At 39.4% G+C, this 24,473-nt stretch overlaps 2 long non-coding RNA genes across 9 annotated transcripts in view; both read left to right on the top strand.

The window, feature by feature from the left end:
- The window catches only part of LOC112651429 (uncharacterized), a 146,227-nt gene that overhangs the window by 25,107 nt on the left and 96,647 nt on the right, over nt 1–24,473 (top strand). For 5 of the 8 annotated variants that reach the window (XR_007410301.1, XR_007410297.1, XR_007410295.1 and 2 more), the window contains one exon: nt 20,214–20,387. The exons of 1 other annotated variant lie outside the window; for it this stretch is intronic. This is a non-coding gene — a long non-coding RNA (uncharacterized LOC112651429). Of the gene's footprint in view, nt 1–6,395; nt 6,554–7,352; nt 7,441–11,222; nt 11,388–20,213; nt 20,388–24,473 lie in introns of those variants that run through there. 2 more of the 8 variants (XR_007410299.1, XR_007410296.1) reach the window with 2 other exon arrangements.
- Nucleotides 20,395–23,526, top strand: LOC125754988 (uncharacterized). Its single transcript, XR_007410302.1, has 2 exons — nt 20,395–22,048; nt 23,291–23,526. It is a non-coding gene; the product is annotated as an uncharacterized LOC125754988 (long non-coding RNA).

Raw genomic sequence — 24,473 nt, 5'->3', positions numbered from 1 at the left:
GAAATTAAAGAAGTATAGACAGGATAAGCACTAGAGGCACTTAGATTTCCCTACTGATTTTTCTTTCTCAATGAATATTATTAAGTATTTAACTGTAATTGAAAGGGTAGTGCTGTATATTAGATGTAAAAGGAGAATTTTTATATGCTGATTATTGATTTAAAAAAATAAAGTGGATGGCACTGAGTTCTCAGAGGGGTTATTGTACTGTGAATCCACAATAGCTGGAGCAGAGCCCTCTGTGACAAGTAGCGCGTGTTCTGGAAATGTTGAAGGGGGCCTTGCAGGTCTTGGAAGAAAAATGGGCAAGATTGCCATCTAGTGGACTCTGAGCTAACTTCAGCTAAAAAAAAAAAAGCCGTGTTTAGTGAAACCTGTCTAAAATAAATTACATTAATGGATACTTTATTTAAATATGTAATGGAGAAATGTATATTGAGTCAGACCAATACTCAAACTGAATTCTGAGTTGGTCAGTGGAAAACCAAAATGTATGCTAAAGGCTCAGACGCACAGGATTTTAGCACTAAAGAGAATCTAAGATTAGCATCTTCAACCTCTTCCTTTTGCAGCCCAAGGGAGGGCAGTAACTTGCTTAGGATCACGTGAGCATGAGGACTTATGCTCAAGGCTTCATAAATCCATGTTCCAGGCTCAGACTTTTATATAGAGTGCAGAGCAGAGCACTATCCTTTATAACATAAACAAAACGGGAATCCATCCCAAATTGTATAAATCCAGCTAGCCATTATAGATTCACATTTACAAAAGAAGATGGATATTATAAGCAGTAAACTGTTTGAACTCTTTTTGGAAACCTCTCTGCACACTTACGTCACGGTGATGGAAAATAACAGTATTTTAATCAGGGTTCAAGAGCATTTCTCCGTGTCTGTTATTTAGGGATGTGCTAAATACACATAACTGAAGAGTATGTTATAGGACTCTGTTGATGATAAAAGTTTGTTGACTTATATTCTATCCCCATTCAGCTATCAACTTTTGATGTTTGTGTCCATGTTTCTCATAGGAAGAAACCAAAGGGAAGGGAAGGACGAAGAGTTTTACTCCTTGGAAATGTCAGTTGAGCTATTTCAGATGGAGGGGAAAGAATAAACCCCTATTTTGAGTCACAGCTGTGTCCCATCCAGGCTGTGTTGTCTGAAGTTTTTGTTTGTTCATCTCTGGAGTAGAGATGGTGATAATGTGCCTCCTCAGCTCAGGGTCCTTGTGAGATTTAAGAGGGAGGACATGTAACACAGTACTCTGTAGGGTTTCTCCATCTCTTTCTCCTCCCCCTCTGCCTTCCTCCTTCCTTCTCTGTGGGAAGTGGTCGTATTTATATTCAGCCTTCCTAGCCTTTTCTCCTTAGATTCCAAACCAAACCTGCAGACACACTGAAAGAATAGCTCACTGGATATCCAAACATCCTTCTGGACAATTCACCAGTTGTTAATATTTGAATGTTGTATCACGGGTGCCCTTCACAGCTTTTCTGTGTGTATCACCAAAACATCACCTTTTCACTATAACCGCGCTACCATAAACACCACAGAGGAAGCTCGTGATTCTGTAGAGCTAATATTCTTTATGTTCAGCTTGCTTTAATGGTCCTCTTCATGATTTTTATATGATTATTTTTCAACCCAGGATCCAGCCAAGGTTCTATTTGGTGGTTATTTCACTGGAGGTTCTTGTCTTCTAGAACAGTGCTCCTAAAACTAAATGTTTTATTTTTCAGGATGTTAATGTTTTGAAGACCTTAGAAGGCAGATTATAACACTCTGATGCCAACTTTGATCACTTGATTAAGAAGGTAGAGAGATTAAGAAGATTTCTTTTTAGTTAAAAAAATTTTTAAAAAAGGTAACTGCTGGGCATCTCTGTTGTAAAGGTGTATTTTTCTGGTTGAAATAAGTATTTGGGGGATAATAATTAGGGTTTCGTGAACATTCTGTCCCCAAATATATTTTGACCCACAGTTTTTATGTATCCATGAGGGAACTGTAGCTGAATTGTGACTAGTTTGGAAATTGAAAAATGGTAATTTTCCCCCTATTTTCGGCTACAGTGATTACCTGTCAATTTCTTAAAAAAGAAGAACTTTCCCTTTTCTTCCCCTCAGGTGCTATTAGAGACCCCCAATTTTTTTTTTTAATCCATTGCCATCATTTTCCTTAAAGTTCAGGTTGTTGCAAACTTGGTCAATGATAGCTCCTTGGGGTTGGCTCCTCTGTTTGTGTACTAGACTGTTTCCTTTCTGGCACAAGCTGTCAGGAGGCTCCTCTTGTACTTTTTGTAACCCACCCTGGAATTAGGAATTAGCACTTAAAGGAATGGAGAACAATACTTAGAAACCGAGACCAAAGTACTAGATTAAGCAGTATACAAATGTTTTTAAAACCCTGGTTTTAGTGTAAAATAAGATTAGAGAAAAATGTACTTGGCTTTGGGTTTTTTGTCAAATGACCCCTCTGCTTGGTTAAATCCTCCTTCAACTTTTAACTGCTCACATTTTCTGAGGAAACCATAAAGTCCCAGGTCCCTCAGGATTAGGATCATTCTCCCCTAACATATCTGCTTTTGGAGCTCTAAACTTTCCTAACGCGTATCACATGTATAAATATTCAAAGATTATCTTGTCTGAAAGGGATAACTGAACGTTCCCAGATACCCCTTCCCCAACACATGTATAGCCTCCTTCTCCTGCTATGAACATCTGCCCCAATGTAACACATTATCATTGAGGCGTTATTGCCACCCAACATCCACAGTTGACATTAGGGTTCACTCATGATGTTACACATTCTGTGGGCTTTGACAAATGTATGATATTTCTATTGTAGTATACAGAATAGTTTCACTGCCCTAAAAATCCTTTGTGCTCTGCCTAGAAATCCTTCCCTCTTCCTTAAGCCCTGGCAACAACTAACATTTTTTCTATCTCTATAATTTTGTCTTTTTTGGAACATCCTATATTGGCAATCATACAGTATGTTGCCTTTACAGATTGAGTTCTTTCTCTCAATAATATGCATTTGTTTCCTCCATGTTTTTTTCATGGCTTGATTGCTTATTTCTTGTTACTGCTAAATAATATTCTGTTATGTGTTGTTACCACAGTTTATCGCATACCGAAGGACATCTTGGTGGCTTCCAAGTTTTGGTAATTAGTAATAAAGTTGCTATAAACATTGATGTGCAGGTCTTTTGTGTGTGCATACAAATTGTCAGCTCATTCGTGTGAGAACCAAGGAGCAGGATTGCTTGAATTATATGGTATAAGTAGATTTAATTTTATTAAAAATGGTGGAGCATTTTTTATTTGTATTAAATTGCAGACGTATGTCCTCACAATCGCCTCCTCTCTGTCATAGATATGGCACTACAGCTAATAGGTTGGATGCTATTGTTACTTCTACTCCTTTTTATTGTAGTCAAATTTTTCCACCCTTTTCTCCCAGATCAGTGTAGTGATGTGGGTTCCATCTAGTGGACATAGAGAAAATGTCTTTTCATAGAACAAAATCCACCACCAAAAGATTCATGCAAACTAAATCAATCAAAATCCCTTCTGTATTGTGCTACATAAGAAAAACATTCCAATGTTTTGGACCTGGAACAAGTGTTTGGACTACAGCAGAGTCCTAACCTTGGAGAAGTATGTTAGGAAAATAGCAGAATCAGCAGCAAGTCAACACTCTGAATTTCTTAATTTATTCATCAGAATGACTTGGGATCTTCATTAATATACAGAGCTTTTGGAGAGAGAAGAATGCCATAGAGGAGATAATTAAAGGATAAAAAGTGGTCATTGTCTCTAGAACTCCTACTCTTTTTGTAGAAGAAGACCAATTAGAAACATACCAGAGGGCAGCCCCGGTGGCCCAGCAGCGCCGCCTGCAGCCTGGGGTGTGATCCTGGAGACCCTGGATGGAGTCCCACATTGGGCTTCCTGCATGGAGCCTGCTTCTTCCTCTGCCTGTGTCTCTGACTCTCTCTTTCTTTCTCTCTCTCTCTCTGAATAAATAAATAAATCTTTTTTTAAAAAAAGAAACATACCAGATATGATGATACAATATTAAACTGTAAATTGCAGATGGGAGGAGAGGGAAACACAGAGGGTAAATGTCACTGAAAAACTATGAGCAGTCACAAGTCTTGAAATAGGAAGAGGCTATGGAGAGCTTCATGAAAAATGGCTAAAGTCAGGGCATAGAAAAAAAGTTTGAATTACAGAGTTCCATGCAGAATATCTATATCTATTTGTTCTAATTCACTGAGACTTTGAGAGGAGGCAGGGGGTAAGTGAAATAATTGAACTATCTCTAGGAGACTCTAATGAAGAGTAATTGAGATAATAAAAGATAATGCTAACACTTTAAATGATGATTGGAAGAGCTAACAGTTGCTGATGTCGCCTATGTGGAGTCACTGCCCTAATTACTTTTACATATATTATCTCATTTAAACTTTGTAACAATCAGATGAGGTATAGGTATTACAATCTTCTTTGTTTTAATTTGAGGAAATTTAGGCCTCAAAAGTATTTTTTTTTATAACTTTAACTAAATTATAAAGCTAGAAAGTGGAAGAGCCTGGATTTAAGCCCAGAAGGAAGATTTCAGGGCCTCTGATCTCTTGAATTCTGCTAGATGGAGTGAAACAAATGGGATGAAACAGATTGAGGAACCTGAATTATGGACCTATTCTCTTCTTGATGTACCTAGGGCAAATGCAATTCTGTTCCTGGGCACGAGTTTCTTCACCTGTTTAGTGAGAATATCAAAATTAGGTACCTTTAATGTATCCCTTGGTTCTAAAATATGTGATTATATTTAGGATGCTCAATACTTTGTTTTGATAATTAAATAATATTAAAATATCTAAATATCTACTTGAGATTTTATGTTAAAATAAAGGGGCAATGTAATATACTCCAAATTGATCATACTTATTTTCTGTAGTGTTTGGTGTTATTTCTCCACTCATTCATGATTTTGAGTTCTGTGTTTTTTTATTTTTCAAAAATTTTTTATTTATTTATTCATGAGAGACAGAGAGAGAGAGAGAGAGGCAGAGACACGGGCAGAGGGAAAAGCAGGCTCCATGCAGGGAGCCTGATGTGGGACTCGATCCCGGGTCTCCAGGATCAGGCCCTGGGCTGAAGGCTAAACCGCTGAGCCACATGGGCTGCTCTGTGTTTCTTTTTCAGTAAGTCTGGTTAGAGATTTGTCAATTTTACTGATTTCTTTCAAAGAACCAGCTCCTTGTTTCACTGATATATTGTACTTTTTTAGTTTCTATATCATTTATTTCTGCTCTAATCTTTATTATTTCCCTCCTTGTGCTAGTTTAGGTTTTGTTTTCTTTTTCTAGCCACACTTCTTTTCTGATTTAAAATGGCTATTCTGGGAGTGCCTGGGTAGCTCAGTTGGTTAAGTGTTAGACTCTTGATTTTGGCTCAGGATTGTAAGACGGAGTCTCACCTTGGGGCTCTGTGCTGAGCATGGAGCCTGCTTAAGATTCTCCCTCTCCTCCTTCCTCCCCTTCTCTCCGTTTCTTCCTCTCTCTCTCTCAAAATAAATAGCCTATTCTGTAAGGCAGATGTTAAGATCATCCTATGTGGACAATTCTACTACTACTGTCAGCATGAGGGAAATAAAAATCTACTTTGGCTTAAAATACTATTGGAGAGTCAGCTCGGTGAAAAGGGAAGCAATGGAAGTCTAACCATTCCTGACTCACCTCCTCCTCCCCCACTTGTATCTGTTGAGACCTGTTGATAGAACTCACAAAGCTCTGTTGAGTCTGTCTGAAGCTCCACTGAATTTACACAGTTTTTTTTAAGACTTAATTTATTTATTCATGAGAGACAGAGAGAGAGAGAGAGAGAGAGAGACAGAGACACAGGCAAAGGGAGAAGCAGGCTCCATGCAGGGAGCCCGACGTGGGACTCGATCCCAGGTCTCCAGGATCACGCCCTGGGCCGAAGGCGGTGCTAAACCACTGAGCCACCTGGGCTGCCCTACACAAAGTTTCTTTGCATCTTTTCAGAGCACTCATTCCTAACACCTTTATCCTAACTCGGGACATCATATTGTTCCTGAGAACTACTATACTGGCTCCCTTACAAGTCTCCCTGACTCTGTATGGCCTCCTTCCAATTCATTTTTCACACTGTGAGTTGAGTAATCTTCTCATGTAATTCTGCTGACACCCATCCAGTAGCTTCTCTGTGTACTTGGGATATCTTCCCAGAATTCTCATTTCATTCACATGGTTTAGGAGGTATTTCCTGTTTAAGACATTGCTTACCTTCCAACCCCAAGGCCACATTGCTCCCTATCCTGAATTTTTAAAGCTTAGACTTTATTATCATTGAAGAGTCCTTGACTTTCATCCTTACAGTATAAGTTGTCTTGACATTCTGTAGTACTTAATCCTGGCACCTGTTGTACTATGATGCAGTCACCTTTATTGCCTATAGAACTGTAAGAACCATGAAGGAAAGAATCCTATCTGCCTGTTCACACTCCTGTTCCTCATTTGAGTAAGTGCTTATATTAAAAGAACAAATGCCTAACGAATGAATGAATAAATACATGAATGAACCAACAAACTGAAAAATCAGTGTTTGAATACCTAGGAGATTTACCAAAGGCCAGGGTTAAATGAGGACTAAAGATCACATAGCCTAACTCCCATGTAGCCTGCCTACTTTGTGTACCATGTAAAATGGCACTTACCTTCTGCTAGTCATAAGTAAGCTAAACCCCAGTGGTGTGAGAGACCTCAGTCTCTGCTGTTCTACTGAGCTCTCTGACTCAGAGCCCCCACTGTGCGGCTGAACATCACCTAGACATTTGAGCCCCTTCTGTTCCCCCTGGCTCTGGAGTTTCCTTGCTATCTTTCCTTCTGGTCTGTGGTCCCCTGTATGGCAGCCTCTGTTTTCATTTATTGTTCTGGATATTGATAGGTGCCCTTGATCTGAAACAACATGCCCCTTGAGCCTATGACGTTTTTCAATTTTAATGCCTTACTTCCCTAAATGTACCTTATTCTTTCATTCTAGAATTCCTATTATTTGGATGTTGGAATGCATGGACTGTTGGTCTAATTTTAAATATATCTATCTTTGTCTTTTTGCTCTACTTTCTAGTTTCCCTAAACTATTTTCTAACTCTTCTGTGAGACTTAAATTTCTGCTAAACTTTTTTTTTTTCCCCTTAAGTAGGCTCTATGCACAGTATGAATCTCACGACCCTGAGATCAAGAGTTGCATTCTCTACTGACAGCCAGGTGCCCCACTGCTAAACTTTAATATCTAAGAGCTCTGATTGGTTTTTCAGAAATCTACCCCTTTTTGGATCGTATACATGTTTTATTGATGAATATTTGCTGTTATTTCTGAAGATATGGTGGGATATCAGGATATCGGTAGGATGTTATTTAAACTTTTTCTTCTTGGCTTTCTGTCAGCTGCATTTTACATTAGGGGCTTGATATTTTCTAAAAAAAAAAAAAATCTCAGATGTTTGGGATCCTGTTTGTTTTATTTAAGAGTGGGGTACTTGAAATGTAGAAGCACTGAGCATGAGGTTGGTGCTGGTCAACAGCGGACTTTACTGGGGGTAATCTGAGAGGACTCTCAGGTGGGAGGGTTCCCCTAAATGTGAATATCTTTAAGTCTTTCCTCTAATCAGATTCCTCAGAGGAGATTCTTCTAATGCCCTGCCTGAAAAGTGAGGTTTGACTGCTAGTTTTCTGAGAGCCAAGGAAGGGGATGGGGATGCCAGGGCTCAGCATTCAGTAGTAACTTCATAATCTAGGGAAGAAGAAACATCTGAAAAGGAAAAAGAAAAAGAACCCAGTACCCCTCATTCACAACCAAAAGTTAGTCTGCCTACAACAAGATCTAGTTTGGTTCCAGAAAGGGAAATAAAACTCACTTTTCCATAAAGATTAATGTATTGGCTAGAAATTGCTTGCTCCTGGGTTGAAACAAAGTTTTGTGTCTTAAAGATTGATGGATTTTTTTTATTTTTTATTTTATTTTATTTTTACCTACAGGGGACAAGAATAGTCTTGGGGTCTATAAGAATTTTCATTCTGTTTGCGCCCTGGCAGAGTCGCCCCTGCCCCCCCCCTCAAAAAAAAGAATTCTCATTCAGGAAGAGAGAAAGAGGGCAGCCCAGGTGGCTCAGTGGTTTAGTGCTGCCTTCAGCTCAGGGCCTGATCCTGGGGACCTGGGATCGAGTCCTACATCGGGCTCCCTGCATGGAGCCTGCTTCTCCCTCTGCCTGTGTCTCTGCCCCCCCCCCTCTCTGTCTCTCATGAATAAATAAATAAAATCTTAAGAAAAAAAAAAGGAAGAGAGAAAGGTCACCCACTGATCAGGATAAAAGAGAAAATTTCATCTTTTATGATCAATCTTGATGACTCCCACTACCTTCAATATTTAGTTATACATAATTGCAAATCTAAAGTTAATTAGCATATTAAACTTCTCTATTCAAATTACAAGGACCCTAGGATATTTTATCTTTGATCACTCCCTTTCCAATTTACATGTAATTTTTGGGTAGTATTTATAGGTGTCCTTCATTTTATTGTGTTTCATAGATACTTACTGTGTTTTTTAAAAATTGAAGGGTTGTGGCAACCCTGTGTTGAGAACGTCTCTAGGCACCATTTTTTTCAACAGCATTTGCTCACTTAATGTCTCTGGGTCACATGTTGGTAATTCTTGGAATATTTCAAACTTTGTCATTATTATTGTCATGGCAATCTGTGATCAGTGATTACAACTCACTGAACACTCAGATGATGGTTAAAATTTTAACCATCATCTGATGGTTATCTGATGGTATCATACTTATCATAAGTATGATAAGGATCATACGTATTTAACAAAGTATTCTTAAATTATGGTCTGTACATTTTTTAAGACACATTTTACCCTTAATAGACTGCAATATAAGCATAACCTTTATATGCATTGGAAACCAAAAAATTCATCTGACTTGTTTTATTGCAGTATTCTGGAACTGAACCTGCAATATCTCCAAAGTATGCCGTTATCAATTTTCAAAGCCTGTAATTTGGTATTATTTTTACATTTGCCAAATTCTTAACTTTTTTTTAAATCTCAGAACTTATTTCTAGGTCATCTTTCAATTATACACAATCATACAATCCTTTAAAAATTACTTTATTAAGGTTTTGTTGTAGAAAACTCTTAAAAATTATTTATCTGAAAACATGTTTAAGTAGCTTTATTGGGTGTTTCATATTTTGAAATTAACATTTACTCTCTGACTTTGATTTTTGCTGTTAAGAAGCCTGGTTTGTTTGTTACTCATTGTGGGGTATCATTCTCTTCTCTCTGCTGCACTTTAAATCCTTCTCTTGATTTAGTATTTTACAGTTCTACTACAATATGCCCAGGTTTCTTGTTATCTCTCTTAGTTGTTTTAACTTAAACACATTGGTGTTTAATCTTCCTGTTTTTAAGATAATTGACATGCAACATATTTCTGGTGTAGGACTTGATGACTCTGTATGTATTGCAAAATGATCACCACAATAAGTCTACTTAACATCTGCCATCTTACATAGTTATGATTTTTTTCTTACGAAGAGGACTTTTAAGATCTCTCTTAGCAACTTTCAAATATACAATACAGTATTATAGCCACTATGGTGTACATTACATCCCATGACTTATTTATTTTATACTCAAAGTTTGTACCTTTCACTTCCTTCATTCATTTTGCACACACTCCCACCCCCTGCCTCTGGCAACCACTAATCTGTTTGCTGTATCTATGGGCACAGTTTTGTTTTAAATTCTGCATTTAGGAGAGATCATATGGTATATGTCTTTGTCTGATTTATTTCACTTAGCGTAACGCCCTCAAGGTCCATCTTTGTTGCAAATGGCAAGATTTCCTTCTTTTTTATGGTTGAATAATATTTCTATGTGTGCATGCAGGTGTGCATGCTATCACCTTTTGTATGCATGCCACTTTTTCTTTATTCTTCCATTGATAGGCTTGGTTGCTTTCATATCTTCACTATTAAAGATAATGCTGCAATGAATACAATAGTGCATACATCTTTTTTGATCATTTCATCTCCTTTGGATAAATACCCAGAAATGGAATTGCTGGATCATATGGTAGTTGTATTTTTAATTTTGTGATGAATCTCTGTGCTACTTTTCATAGTGGCTGACAAATTTACATTCCCAGCCACAGTGCACAAAGATTCCCTTTTCTCCATATCCTCACCAATACTTGCTATCTTTTGTCTTTTTATAATAGTTACTCCAACAGGTGTGAGGTGATACCTCACTGTGGTTTTGATTTGTATTCCCCCAATAGTGGTATTGAACACCTTTCCATGTGTCTGTTGGCCATCTGTATGTCTTCTTTGGATGGTGCTTAATCTTTCTGCTTGCATTGTGATAGCACTGCTTTTAACTGTGCCTGGTGTTTATGAAACTTCTGTTTATGCTTCAAAAGAACAAAACTTTAATTCTCTGTCATAATAGGAGGAGACAATGAACACTTGCCTGAATTTGTGGAGTAAGAAAGGGGATTTAACTGCTAAAGGAAACAAGTACTGGGGCTTGAGTCCTGAGAAAGAAAATGAGGTCTAGGTCTAAGTGAAGTTCCCTCTGAAAAGTTTACAAAGGCATGGATCCTTGGGTGTAAATACAAAACCCACAGTAGACATGGAAGTATGGAGTCCATTTAAAAAGTATACTGTCGGGGATCCCTGGATGGCTCAGTGGTTTAACGCCTGCCTTTGGCCCAGGGTATGATCCTGGAGTCCGGGGATCAAGTCCCCTGTCGGGGTCCCAGCATGGAGCCTGCTTCTCCCTCTGCCTGTGTCTCTGACTCTCTCTCTCTCTCTCTCTCTCTCATAAATAAATCTTTAAAAAAAAATTATGCTGCCCTAAAGGATAGCCTGGCAGGACAAGGAAGCCCATGATTAAAAAGTTGTGGTATATATTTCTCAGAGTAGAAACTGGAAATGGGGTGGGAGCAGCACCCCTCCCTAAGAGGAGCTGTGGTTGAAGGGCCAGCATAGGAGACCCTGGACAACCCCATGAGGCATCCTCCCCACACTCAACTATATTTTCGTTATCTTCTTTCCTCTTTGTTCTTCTGGCTTGATTCACTTCATTAAATATATCATAAAAATCATTTTAGGAGGGCAGGGCAAGATGGAGGAGGAGTAGGGGCCTCCCCTCACCCGGCCCCACCAACTCACCTAGATAACTTTCAAACCATCCTGAACACCTACGAATTCGACCTGAGATTTAAAGAGCGAACAGCTGGAACACTACAGAGATACGGGCTTTCACTTCTAGCAAGGTAGGAAGGCGGAAAAATAAAAATAAAAAAGAATCAAGTAGGGGAGGGGCCCCACAAGGAGCTGGGCCAAGGCGGTGAGAACCTCTGGGACAGGAGAGCCCTGCCCCGGAGAAGCAGGAACTTTAAAAATCCACACCGGATTCTTCCTGGATGGAAAGGCGCTGGCAGGGAACTGGGGCAGGATCGCAGGAGGGGCGGGGGAGCCTCCAGCCTCCCGGGGGCACTAACGGAGGAGGTGCCCCCGGGGAGAGCGCACCACGCACCGCGGCCGGTCTCGGTAAAGGGCTGGAGCGGGCCCAGCCGGGCCTCGGGGAGAAGCCGGGGGTCAGGCGGGGGCTCCACGGAGGGGGTGCACCCTGTGCCTCCGGGAGCCCTGGCCCAGGAGCGCGATTCCAGCAGCACAGGCCCCGGATGGCAGGGCGCCGGGGGGCACAGCCCAGGATCCTGCCTCCCCCCAGGACAGGTGGAGGCGGGGAGGGCACAGAACAGCGAGGACACCCCTGTCGCAGGGTGCCCCCGAGCTGTGCAGATCAGCGCCTCCCGCCCCGGAGCATCCAGGCCAGTGTGCACTGGGCGCTGCGGTAGTTACTGCGGAAGCTGACTCCAGGGCTGGAGACCTGGCTGCCACCAGTGTTGTTGTCCCTCCTGGTGTCACCCTATGCCTGGGACGGAGCGGGGCTGCCAGGGAACAGGAGCCTCACAGGATAAGCAGCTCCCACAGAGCCGGGCACCCAGCGGGGGGCGGGGCAGCTCCCCCAGGTGCACACACCTGAGAGGCAGCAAAGCAGGCCCCTCCCCCAGAAGACCAGCTGGAAGGACAAGGGAAGAGCAAGTTCTGGACCGAGCAGCACTGCAAAGCTCCAAGGGAAGTAGAGGCGTTTATAGTATATAAAACTAGAGCCTACTCCTTCTATTTTTCCCCCCTTTTCCAGTACAACTCTTTTTATATCAGACTAAAAATTTCCAGTGTTTTTTTCTCTTTTCCCACCTTCACTACAATATTTACCCCCTCTTCATTTTTAAGTTTCTTCCTTTCTGACTTTCCTATTTCTATAATTATATGTCTTAGATATATTTCCCGCTTCTAGATTCTCTTCAACATATTCAATTTAATTTTGGGAGATACATGAGATATGTTTTGTTTTGTTTTGTTTTGTATTGTTTTCTCTGTCTCATTTTGTTCTACAATGGCAGAAGTTAATACCTTCTAAAACATGACCAGCATACACCCAGAACCAAGTGGTATACGTGTTGGTTGATTCTGTGAGATTATATTATTATTATTATTATTATTATTATTATTATATTATATATATATTATATTATTATATTATTCTCTCTTCATTCCATTCTGCCCCCCTCTTTTATCTCGTTTATGTTTTGGTGGTCAATGTTGGGGCTTTCTACAACTATTGCTGGTTTATATAAATTTGGGACTGAGCATCTTCTAACAAACAGAACTTAATACACTCAGAAACAAGAGGATCACCCTCTAGGACCCCTCAGGTAGACTACATCCTCCCTCCACTATAACTTCTTCACCACCATCATCTCCCAGTCTCCACCTTTTTTTCTTCTCCTTTTTCTTCTTTTTTTTTGTCCTTACTTTTGCTTTTTTCTCTTCCTTTTTTCTTTTTTTTTTTTCTTCTTTGGGATTCTTGACCTTTTATTTTTCACTACTTTATTTTAAAATTTGTTTTTCACTTTAGTGATCCTTTTATTTCTTTCTGATCTTCTTTTCCATTTTCTGGTCTCTGACCTTGTCAGAATCATCTAGGATGGAATTTACTTAGGTCGTGGTTGATATTCTTGACTCTCACCCTGCTCATACAGCCACTCTGCACTGACTAGGCCGCCCCAAGCTGTGCAGATCAGAGCACCTGTGCTGGCCCTGGGAGCATCTAGGCCAGTGTGGACTGGGAGACTGGAAAGAAGAATTTACCACAAAAGAATCATAAACAGTACTCTTTGTCACAGAGTTACAGAATATGTATTTCAATTCGATGTCAGAAAGCCAATTCAGAAGCACAATTATAAAGCTACTGGTGGTTCTGGAAAAAAGCATAAAGGATTCAAGAGACTTCATGACTGCAGAATTTAGATATAATCAGACAGAAATTAAAAATCAATTAAATGAGATGCAATCCAAACTGGAGGTCCTAACGACGAGGGTTAATGAGGTGGAAGAAAGAGTGAGTGATATAGAAGACAAGTCAATGGCAAGGAAGGAAGCTAAGGAAAAAGAAAAACAAAATACCATGAGGAAGGTTAAGGGAAATAAATGATAGCCTTAGAAGGAAGAATCTACATATAATTGGGGTTCCAAAAAATGCTGAGAGAGACAGAGGGCTAGAAAGCATATTTGAACAAACCATAGCTGAGAACTTCCCTAATTTGGGGAGGGAAACAGGCATTCAGATCTAGGAGATAAGAGAAGTGCTCCCCGCCCCCCAAATCAATAAAAACCATCCAACACCTCGGCATTTAATAGTGAAACTTGCAAATTCCAAGGATAGAATCCTTAAAGCACTGAGAGACAAGAGAGTCTTAACTTATATGGGGAAGAAATGTTAGATTAACAGCAGACCTCTCCACAGAGATCTGGCAGGCCAGAAAGGGCTGGCAGGGTATATTCAGGGTACTAAAGGCAAAAACCATGCAGCCAAGAATACTATATCCAGCAAGGCTCTCATTCAGAATAGAAGGAGAGATAAAGAGCTTCTAAGATAGGCAGAAACGGAAAGAATATGTGACCACCAAACCAGCTCTGCAAGAAATATTAAGGAGGACTCTGTAAAAGAAAGAGGAAGCCCAAAGACATAATCTACAAAATAGAGACTGAATAGGTATTACAATGACACTAAATTCATATCTTTCAATAATTACTCTGAATGTAAATGGGCTAAATGGGCTAAATGATCCTATCAAAAGACGCAGGGTTTCAGACTGGATAAAAAAGCAAGACCCATCTATTTGCTGTCTACAAGAGACTCATTTTATTTATTTTACTTATTTATTTTTATTCACTGCAGATTTTATTTTATTTTTTTAATTTCTTTTTTATTGGTGTTGAATTTGCCAACATATAGAATAACACCCAGTGCTCATCCCATCAAGTGCCCCCCTCAGTGCCCATAAACCAGTCACCCCCAGCCCCTGCCCACCTCCCCTTCCACCACCCTAGTTCATTTTCCAGACTTAGGAGTCTCTCATGTTCTGTCCCCCTCACTGATATTTCCCACTCATTTTCTCTCTTTCCCCTTTATTCCCTGTCACTATTTTTTATATTCCCCAAATGCATGAAACCGTATAATGTTTGTCCTTCTCCGATTGACTTATTTCACTCAGCATAATACCCTCCAGTTCCATCCACGTGGAAGCAGATGGTGGGTATTTGTCATTTCTAATGGCTGAGGAATATTCCATTGTATACATAAACCACATCTTCTTTATCCATTCATCTTTTGATGGACACCGAGGCTCCTTCCACAGTTTGGCTATTGTGGACATTGCTGCTTAAACATTGGGGTGCAGGTGTCCCGGCATTTCATTGCATCTGTATCTTTGGGGTAAATCCCCAGCAGTGCAATTGCTGGGTCGTAGGGCAGATCTATTTTTAACTCTTTGAGGAACCTCCACACAGTTTTCCAGAGTGGCTGCACCAGTTCACATTCCCGCCAACAGTGCAGGAGGGTTCCCCTTTCTCCACATCCTCTCCAACATTTGTGGTTTCCTGCCTTGTTAATTTTCACCATTCTCACTGGTGTGAGGTGGTATCTCACTGTGGTTTTGATTTGTATTTCCCTGATGGCAAGTGATGCGGAGCATTTTCTCATGTGCTTGTTGGCCATGTCTATGTCTTCCTCTGTGAAATTTCATGTCTTTTGCCCATTTCATGATTGAATTGTTTGTTTCTTTGCTGTTGAGTTGAGTAAGTTCTTTATAGATCTTGGATAATAGCCCTTTATCTGATAGGTCATTTGCAAATATCTTCTCCCATTCTGTAGGTTGTCTTTTAGTTTTGTTGACTGTATCTTTTGCTGTGCAAAAGCTGCTTATCTTGATGGAGTCCCAATAGTTCATTTTTGCTTTTGTTTCTCTTGCCTTCGTGGATGTATCTTGCAAGCAGTTACTGTGGCCAAGTTCAAAAAGGGTGTTGCTTATGTTCTCCTCTAGGATTTTGATGGAATCTTGTCTCACATTTAGATCTTTCATCCATTTTGAGTTTATCTTTGTGTATGGTGCAAGAGAGTGGTCTAGTTTCATTCTTCTGCATGTGGATGTCCAATTTTCCCAGCACCATTTATTGAAGAGACTGTCTTTTTTCCAGTGGATAGTCTTTCCTGCTTTGTCGAATGTTAGTTGACCGTAAAGTTGATGGTCCACCTCTGGATTCTCTATTCTGTTCCATTGATCTATGTGAAGAGACTCATTTTAGACCTAAGGACACCTCCAGCCTGATAAATGAAAGGTTGGAGAACCATTTACCATTCAAATGGTCCTCAAAAGAAAGCTGGGGTGGCAATCCTCATATCAGAAAAATTAAAGTTTATCCCAAAGACCGTAACAAAAGATGAAGAGGGACATTATATCATACTTAAAGGGTCTATCCAACAAGAAGACCTAACAATCATGAATATTTATGCCCCTAATGTGGGAGCTGCCAAGTATATCAATTAATAACCAAAGTAAAGCATGCTTAGATAATAATACACTAATAGTAGGAGACTTCAACATGGCACTTTCTGCAAATGACAGATATTCTAAGCACAACATCACCAAAGAAACAAGGGCTTTAAATGATACACTGGACCAGATGGATTTAACAGATATTTACAGAACTTTACATCCAAACGCAACTGAATACACATTCTTCTCAAGTGCACATGGAACTTTCTCCAGAATGGACCACCTACTGGGTCACAAATCAGGTCTCAACCAGTACCAAAAGATTGGGATTGTTCCCTAAATATTTCCAGGCCACAGTGCTTTGAAACTAGAACTCAATCACAAGAAGAAATCTGGAAGAAACTCAAACACATAGAGGTTAAAGAGCATCCTACTAAAAGACGAATGGGTCAACCAGGAAATTAGAGAAGAATTTAAAAGATTCATGGAAATTAATGAAAATGAAGATACAAAAATTCAAAATCTTTGGGATACAGCAAAAGCAGTCCTGAGAGGGAAATACATTGCAATACAAGCCTACCTCAAAAAATTGGAAAAAACTCAAGTACACAAGCTAACCTAGCACCTAAAGGAACTGGAGAAAGAACAGCAAATAAAACCGACACCAAGCAGAAGAAGAGAGATAATAAAGATTCAAGCAGAACTTAATGAAATAGAGACCAGAAGAACTGTAGAACAGATCAACAAAACCAGGAGTTGGTTCTTTGAAAGAATTAATAAGATAAACAATTAGCCAGCCTTATTAAAAACAAAAGGGAAAAGACTCAAATTAATAAAATCATGAATGAAAAGAGGACAGATCACAACCAATACCAAGGAAATGATTTTGAAAATGTATTATGAACGAGTATATGCCAATAAATTAGGAAATCTAGAAGAAATGGATGCATTTCTGGAAAACCACAAACTACCAAAACTGGAACAAGAAGAACTAGAAAACATGAACAAGCCAATAACCAGGGAGGAAATTGGAGCAGTCATCAAAAACCTCCCAAGACACAAAAATCCAAGTCCAGATGACTTCCCAGGAGAATTCTATCAAATGTTTAAAGAAGAAACAATACATATTCTACTAAAGCTGTTCTGAAAGATAGAAAGGGACGGAATACTTACAAACTCATTTTATGAGGCCAGCATCACCTCAATTCCAAAACCAGACAAAGACCCCACCAAAAAGGAGAATTATGGACCAATATCCTTGATGAACACAGATGGAAAAATTCTACAAGATACTAGCCAATAGGATCCAACAATACATTAAGAAGATTATTCACCATGACCAAGTGGGATTTATCCCCGGGATGCAAGGTTGGTTCACACTCGTAAAACAATCAATGTGATAGATCACATCAACAAGAGAAAAAAACAAGAACCATATGATCCTCTCAATAGATGCAGAGAAAGCATTTGACAAAATACAGCATCCATTCCTGATCAAAACTGTTCAGAGTGTAGGGATAGAGGGAACATTCCTCAGCATCTTAAAAGCCATCTATGAAAATCCCAGAGCAAATATTCTCAATGGGGAAAAACTGAGAGCCTTTCCCCTAAGATCAGGAACACCCTAAGATCAGGATCCCCTAAGACAGGATGTCCACTCTCACCACTGCTATTCAACATAGTACTAGAAGTCCTAGCCTCAGCAATCAGGCAACAAAAAGAAATAAAAGGCATTCAAATTGGCAAAGAAGAAGTCAAACTCTCCCTCTTTGCAGGTGACATGATACTGTACATAGAAAACCCAAAAGACTCCACCCCAAGATTGCTAGAACTCATACAGCAATTCAGCAATGTGGCAGGATACAAAATCAATTCCCAGAAATCAGTGGCATTTCTATACACTAACAATGAGACTGAAGAAAGAGAAATTAAGGAGTCAATCCCATTTACAATTGCATCCAAAAACATAAGATACCTAGGAATAAACCTAACCAAAGAGGTAAAGGATCTTTATTCTAAAATCTGCAGAATGCTTCTCAAAGGAATTGAGGAAGACACAAAGAGATGGAAAAATATTCCATGCTCCTGGATTGGAAGAATTAATATTGTGAAACCATCTATGCTACCCAGGGCAATTTACACGTTCAATGCAATCCCTATCAAAATACAATGGACTTTCTTCAGAGTGTTGGAACAAATAATCTTAAGATTTGTGTGCAATCAGAAAAGAGCCCAAATAGCCAGGGGAGTATTGAAAAAGAAAACCAGAGCCGGGGGCATCACAATGCCAGATTTCAAGTTGTACTACAAAGCTGTGATCATCAAGACAATGTGGTACTGGCACAAAAACAGACACATAGATCAATGGAACAGGATTGAGAACCCAGAAATGGGCCCTCAACTCTATGGTCGACTAATGTTTGACAAAGCAGGAAAGACTATCCACTGGAAAAAGGACAGTCTCTTCAATAAATGGTGCTGGGAAAATTGGACATCCATATGCAGAAGAATGAAACTAGACCACTCTCTTGCACCATACACAAAGATAAACTCAAAATGGATGAAAGATCTAAATGTGAGACAAGATTCCATCAAAATCCTAGAGGAGAACACAGGCAACACCCTTTTTGAACTTGGCCACAGCAACTTCTTACAAGATACATCCATGACAGTAAGGGAAACAAAAGCAAAGGTGAACTATTGGGACTTAATCAGGTAAAAAGCTTCTCCACAGCAAAAGAAACAGTCAACAAAACTAAAAGACAACCTACAGAATGGGAGAAGATATTTGCAAATGACCTATCAGATAAAGGGCTACTATCCAAGATCTATAAAGAACTTATTCAACTCAACAGCAAAGAAACAAACAATCCAATCATGAAATGGGCAAAAGACGTGAACAGAAATTTCATTAAAGAAGACATACACATGGCCAACAAGCACATGAGAAAATGTTCTGCATCCCTTGCCATCAGGGAAATTCAAATCAAACCACAGTGAGATCCCACCTCACACCAGTGAGAATGGGGAAAATTAACAAGACAGGGAACAACAAATGTTGGAGAGGATGTGGAGAAGGGGAAACCTCTTACTCTGTTGGTGGGAATGTGAATGTGAACTGGTACAGTCACTCTGAAAAATGTGTGGAGGTTCCTCAAAGAGTTAAAAATAGATCTGCCCTACGACCCAGCAATTGCACTGCTGGGGATTTACCCCAAAGATACAGATGCAATGAAACGCCGGGACACCTGCACCCCGATGTTTACAGCAGCAATGGCCACAATAGCCAAACTGTGGAAGGAGCCTCAGTGTCCATCGAAAGATGAATGGATAAAGAAGATGTGGTTTATGTATACAATGGAATATTACTCAGCCATTAGAAATGACAAATACCCACTATCTGCTTCGACGTGGATAGAACTGGAGGGTATTATGCTGAGTGAAAGAAGTCAATCAGAGAAGGACAAACATTATATGGTTTCATTCACTTGGGGAATATAAAAAATAGTGAAAGGGATTAAAGGGGAAAGGAGAGAAAATGAGTGAGAAATATCAGTGAGGGGGACAGAACATGAGAGACTCTTGACTCTGGGAAACAAACAAGGGGTAGTGGAAAGGGAGGTGGGCGGGGGGTTGGGGTTATTGGGTGGCAGGCCTTGAAGAGGGCACTTGATGGGATGAGCACTGGGTGTTATATGTTGGCAAATCAAACTCCAATAAAAAAATATACAAAAAAATGAGAATCATTTTAGTGAGGCTTCAGGAAGAAACAAAATGAAAGTATCTTTCTTCTTAGAAGTGCTTAAAATGTTTTTTTCTTAATATTGAAATTGTATTTTATGTACTATTTGGATTTTACTTAATGTAATATTTAATGTGCATTCTGATGCATAATAATAAACCAAACATCTGTGACACTACCTCCAGCCTAAGAAATGGAACAATACTCTCTGCTAATATGTCTGTATTGGCATCCCCTTCCCATTCTATTCAGATAAACTTCCTCCTAAATTTGGGTTTCTTGCTCATTTTTATTTTACCTCTTAGCTTTGAAAAGTAAGTATATTAAGATTTATCTTTTCTCACCTTTGATAGTTTCAATATTTGAAGTCCTCTGAGGTCTATATCAGCTGATTCTTATTTGTGGCTTCCTGATTTCTCCTGTGTTTATTTCTGTTTTTGTTTGTTCTCTTTTAGCTATCTCATTTAGGGTTGAACTTGATCACAAAACACTGCAAGGACCCTAGTTGGGGACCCCATACTGTGCTTGTGTATGATTCTGCTGGATCCCAGAGGTGCTGCCAAGCAGAGATTCCTATATTAGGTTTTCTCTGACAGGACAGGTATTATCTGTTTCAACTCCAGACCCAGGTGAGAGCAGGCTTATATTTAAACTTATCAAGGGCTACTATATGTGGAGACATTTGAAGCCAGGATTTCTGGAAAGCTCTTTGCTGGTGGGTAGACTTTTCCAGCATGTCCATCTTTGAGTTTCCTGGTTTAATGTAGGAGTTCAAGTTCAGCTCCAGTACTTTACAAGGGCTTAGAGTTTCCCAATTTCCTTTTTCCAGTGAACACACAAATTATAAGAAAAGAAAACAGCCTTATTGCTGATATGGAGAAGGTTTGAATCATCTAGGTAGATCAAACCAGCTACACCATTTCTTTAAGCCAAACCCTAAACCAGATCAAGGCCCTAACTCTCTTCAATTTTATGAAGGCTGACAGAGGTAAAGAAGCTGCAGCAGTAGAGTTTGAAGTTAGTAGAGGTTGGTTCATGGGGTCTAGGGAAAGAGGCCATCTCCATAACATCAAGGTGAAGCAGCAAGGGCTGATATTACAGCTGCAGCAAGTTCTCCAGAATATCTAGCTAAAATAATTAATAAAGATGGTTACACTAGGCAACTGATTTTCATTGTAGATGAAGCAGCCTGGTATTGGATAAAGATACTATCTAGGATTTTCATAGTTAAAAGAAATCAATGCCTGGCTTCAGAATTTCAAAGGATGGGCCAACTCTCTTGTTAAAGGCTAATGAAGCTGATGACTTTAAGTTGAAGGCAATACTCATTTACCACTCTGAGAATCCTAGGACCCTTAAAAATTATGTAAATCTACTCTGCCTGTTTACATTTTAAATCCACTGTTGAGGCCTGTTGCTCAAAAAACAAAAAAAAAGATTCCTTTTGTTATATTACTGCTCACTGACAATGTACCTGGTCATTCAAGATCTCTCTGATAAAGATGTACAACAAAATTAATGTTTGTTTTTGTGTCTGTTAGCACAACATCCATCCTGCAGCCATGGATCAGGGAGTCATTTTGACTTTCAAGTCTTATTATTTAAGCAATGCATAACATAAGTCTATAGCTGCCACGGATAGTGATTCCTCTGATGGATCTGGGCAAAGTGAATTGAACATTCTTGATACATGGAAGGAAATAAAAATAACATCAAACAAGAGTTTGAAACTCCTTGGTTGGTTGATTCCAGCCCTCATGGATGACTTTGAGGGGCTCAAGACTTCAGTGTATAAATGTAGTGGAAAAGTGGTAGAAGTCTTAAGAGAACCAGAATTAGAAATGGAGACTGGGTATGTGACTGAATTGTTGCAGTCTCATGATAAAACTTTAATGGAGAGGAATTGCTTCTTATGGTTGAGTCAAAACTCTTTTTTTGATATGGAATCCACTCCTGATGAAGTTGTTGTGAAGATTGTTGAAATGACCACAAAGGATTTGGAATATTGTATAAACTGAGTTGATGAAGTAGTGGTGGGGATTGACTCTAGTTTTGAAAGAAGTTCTCCTGTGGGTAAATGCTATCAAACAGCATCACACACTATGGAGAAATCATTCATAGAAAAGATTTGATTCATGTGGCAAACCTCATTGTTGTCTCATTTTAAGAAATTGGCACAGCCCCTCAAGGCTTTACCAACCACCGCCCTGATCAGCCAGCAGCCATTCACATTGAGGCAAGAACCTCCACCAGCAAAAAGATTGAGGAATCACTGAAAGCCCAGATGATGGTTAGCAATCTATAGCAATGAAGTATTTAATTAATGAATACACAATCTTTTTCAGACATAATGCACACTTAATACTTTATTGCACACTTAATTGCACACTTAATAGACTATAGTGTAAATATAACTTGCATATGTATAGAGAAACCAAAAAGTTCTCTTGATTCACTTTATTGTGTTCCTGACTTCATGGCAGTCATCTGGAACCAAACCTGCAGTATCTTTGAGGTATCCTGTACTTGAACTTTTGATTTCCCTTGTAATATAAACACTGTTAGGAGAGAGACTTTTATTTTTATTTCTCTGTTGTCTCATTACATTTTATGAGTTGTTAGTATTACTATTGATGCTGTTTTTCTTGTTTGGCTTTGCTTTTGCTTTTTATTGTGTGTGTGTGTGTGTGTGTGTGCGCGCTTTAGGGTAATTGCAGAGATTAGAAAATAAAGTCAATATTCTTCCTGCTTTATAGTTTTTTTAAAAGTTTTTCTTTGTGCCATATTAGGCAGTTTTTTCTTAAAGTTATATTGAAAGGAGTGTGTTCTCTCTACAGTATACTTACTTTATTGTTAAGGTCCTCCAAATAACTATAATAATTATTTCTACCCACTGGAAATGTCAGCTTTCATAAGAGATTTAGTTACCCACTGCTTTTTGTAGATTTCTCCTTCCTTGTCCTCAGATGTTACTTCACCTGTCAGTATTCTATCTTTCACTGCTAAAAGGTTTATTGAGAGAAACTTACATTTTTTCTAAATTGTAATCTTTATCCACACTTCAGTGATATAAATAGCATGTTAACCTCTTTAATCTCAAAAGTTTGTTATGTCTTGGTTTAGTTTAACATCAGACTAAATGATATAGTTTATAATGATCACCATATTTTTATCCATATTTCCATCATGTATATGTCTATCTTTAAGAAGTATATTTAGTTCTACAAATTTTGGGATTGTGTAGAAATCAAATGATATTCATTCATTCAACAAATATTCAGCCTGTTCTCTATGCCAGGTACTTGAGAGACTGAATATACAAGTGGACAATGGCCAGAATTCTGACTCACAACCTGCAGCTTTCTGCCCAGAAAATCAGTCCTCTTGTCTACATTCATCACCCAGGAAGCCAGACTTCTCCAAGTCAGACTTGGAGGAAATCAGACTGGTCTTCTGTAACACTAGTCCAAAATGGCCAGGACTTGATTAATAACTGACCATTCCCTAATACTAATCTCCTTTTCCATTTTAGAACCAACTAGAGAAAGCCCAAGATGCTCCCTTGACCGATCACATACATGTCCTACTTATAAAAAGCCCACCTTTAGCTTCTCTTTGACAACAGCGTCCAATTGGGACACACCTGAAATCTGTTTCCACTATAAAGCTTTCCCAATGCTCTGCCTGCCTTTCAGTCTCTGAAAATGAAGCAATGGTGGCTGACTCCCTTGCTATAGCAAGCTCACAATAAACAGCCTTTGATTATTCTCCTTTGATTGGTCTTCATTTATTTCCATTTACTCTTGTACCATAAGTACTAAATCAAAGAAAAAGAGAAAAACGCTGTCTTCAAGGAACTTAGGTTCTAGTGGGGCTGTGGTGGTAAGACACAGTAAAACATGATAAGATTATAGAATATGTGAAGGTTATAGTGCTATACAAAAGAGCAGTGGAAGGGACATGGGGCTAGGGGGAGTTTGCAATTTCAAATAGAATTGTCAGGGAAGATTCTACTGAGAAGGTGACATTGAACAAAGACTGGAAGATACTAAAAGAGTAAGTCCTATAGATGCAATGCCAGTGGAGAGAGCCTTCCAGGTGGAAGGAACCTCAAAGCAAAGGCTCTGAGGCAGAAAGTAGGCATGACAGGAAAGAATAAAAGCAGAACTTGGGGCTGAACAAAGGGAAGGAGAGGAAGAGAGAGGAGATAGGCCAGAGGCCTCTGGGTGAGAAGGAGGCAGGTCATGGAAAGCTTTCCTGGTCATCCAGAGGACCTTGGCCTCTATACCAAGTAAGCTGAGAAAGAGGAGGGCAGACTCTGAGTTAGGTTTTAAAGAGACATCTTGGCTGTTGTGTTGAGATTAAATAGGTTGACCATATGACCCAGCTTGTGCAAGACAGTCTTAGTTTATGCCAATTGTCCTGGTGCCTTTCCCATTCAAAATGCCCTGACTTAGATGATGAAACATAGGATCACCCGTAGAGCAGACTACTGGAGGCAAGGATGAAAGTAAAGACAGAAAGCCATCAATGGAGCCAATAAAAAGTGGATTTCTAAATAGATGCAGTGAATGGTAGAGAAACAGAGGATCAGGGAATTAAATCAAATACAACTCTATTGGTTTTTTGGGAAATGTAGTTTTCATTAACTTAGAGAAACTCAGACCTAGTATTTAGAAGAAGATGGCCGTTTGGTTTTAGAAATTGTGCTTTTG

This window comes from Canis lupus, chromosome 4 (genome assembly GCF_003254725.2).
Source record: "Canis lupus dingo isolate Sandy chromosome 4, ASM325472v2, whole genome shotgun sequence".
Lineage (NCBI taxonomy): Eukaryota > Metazoa > Chordata > Mammalia > Carnivora > Canidae > Canis > Canis lupus.
Note: the sequence above shows the minus strand (reverse complement) of the source record. Positions and strands in the feature narration are given on the sequence as shown.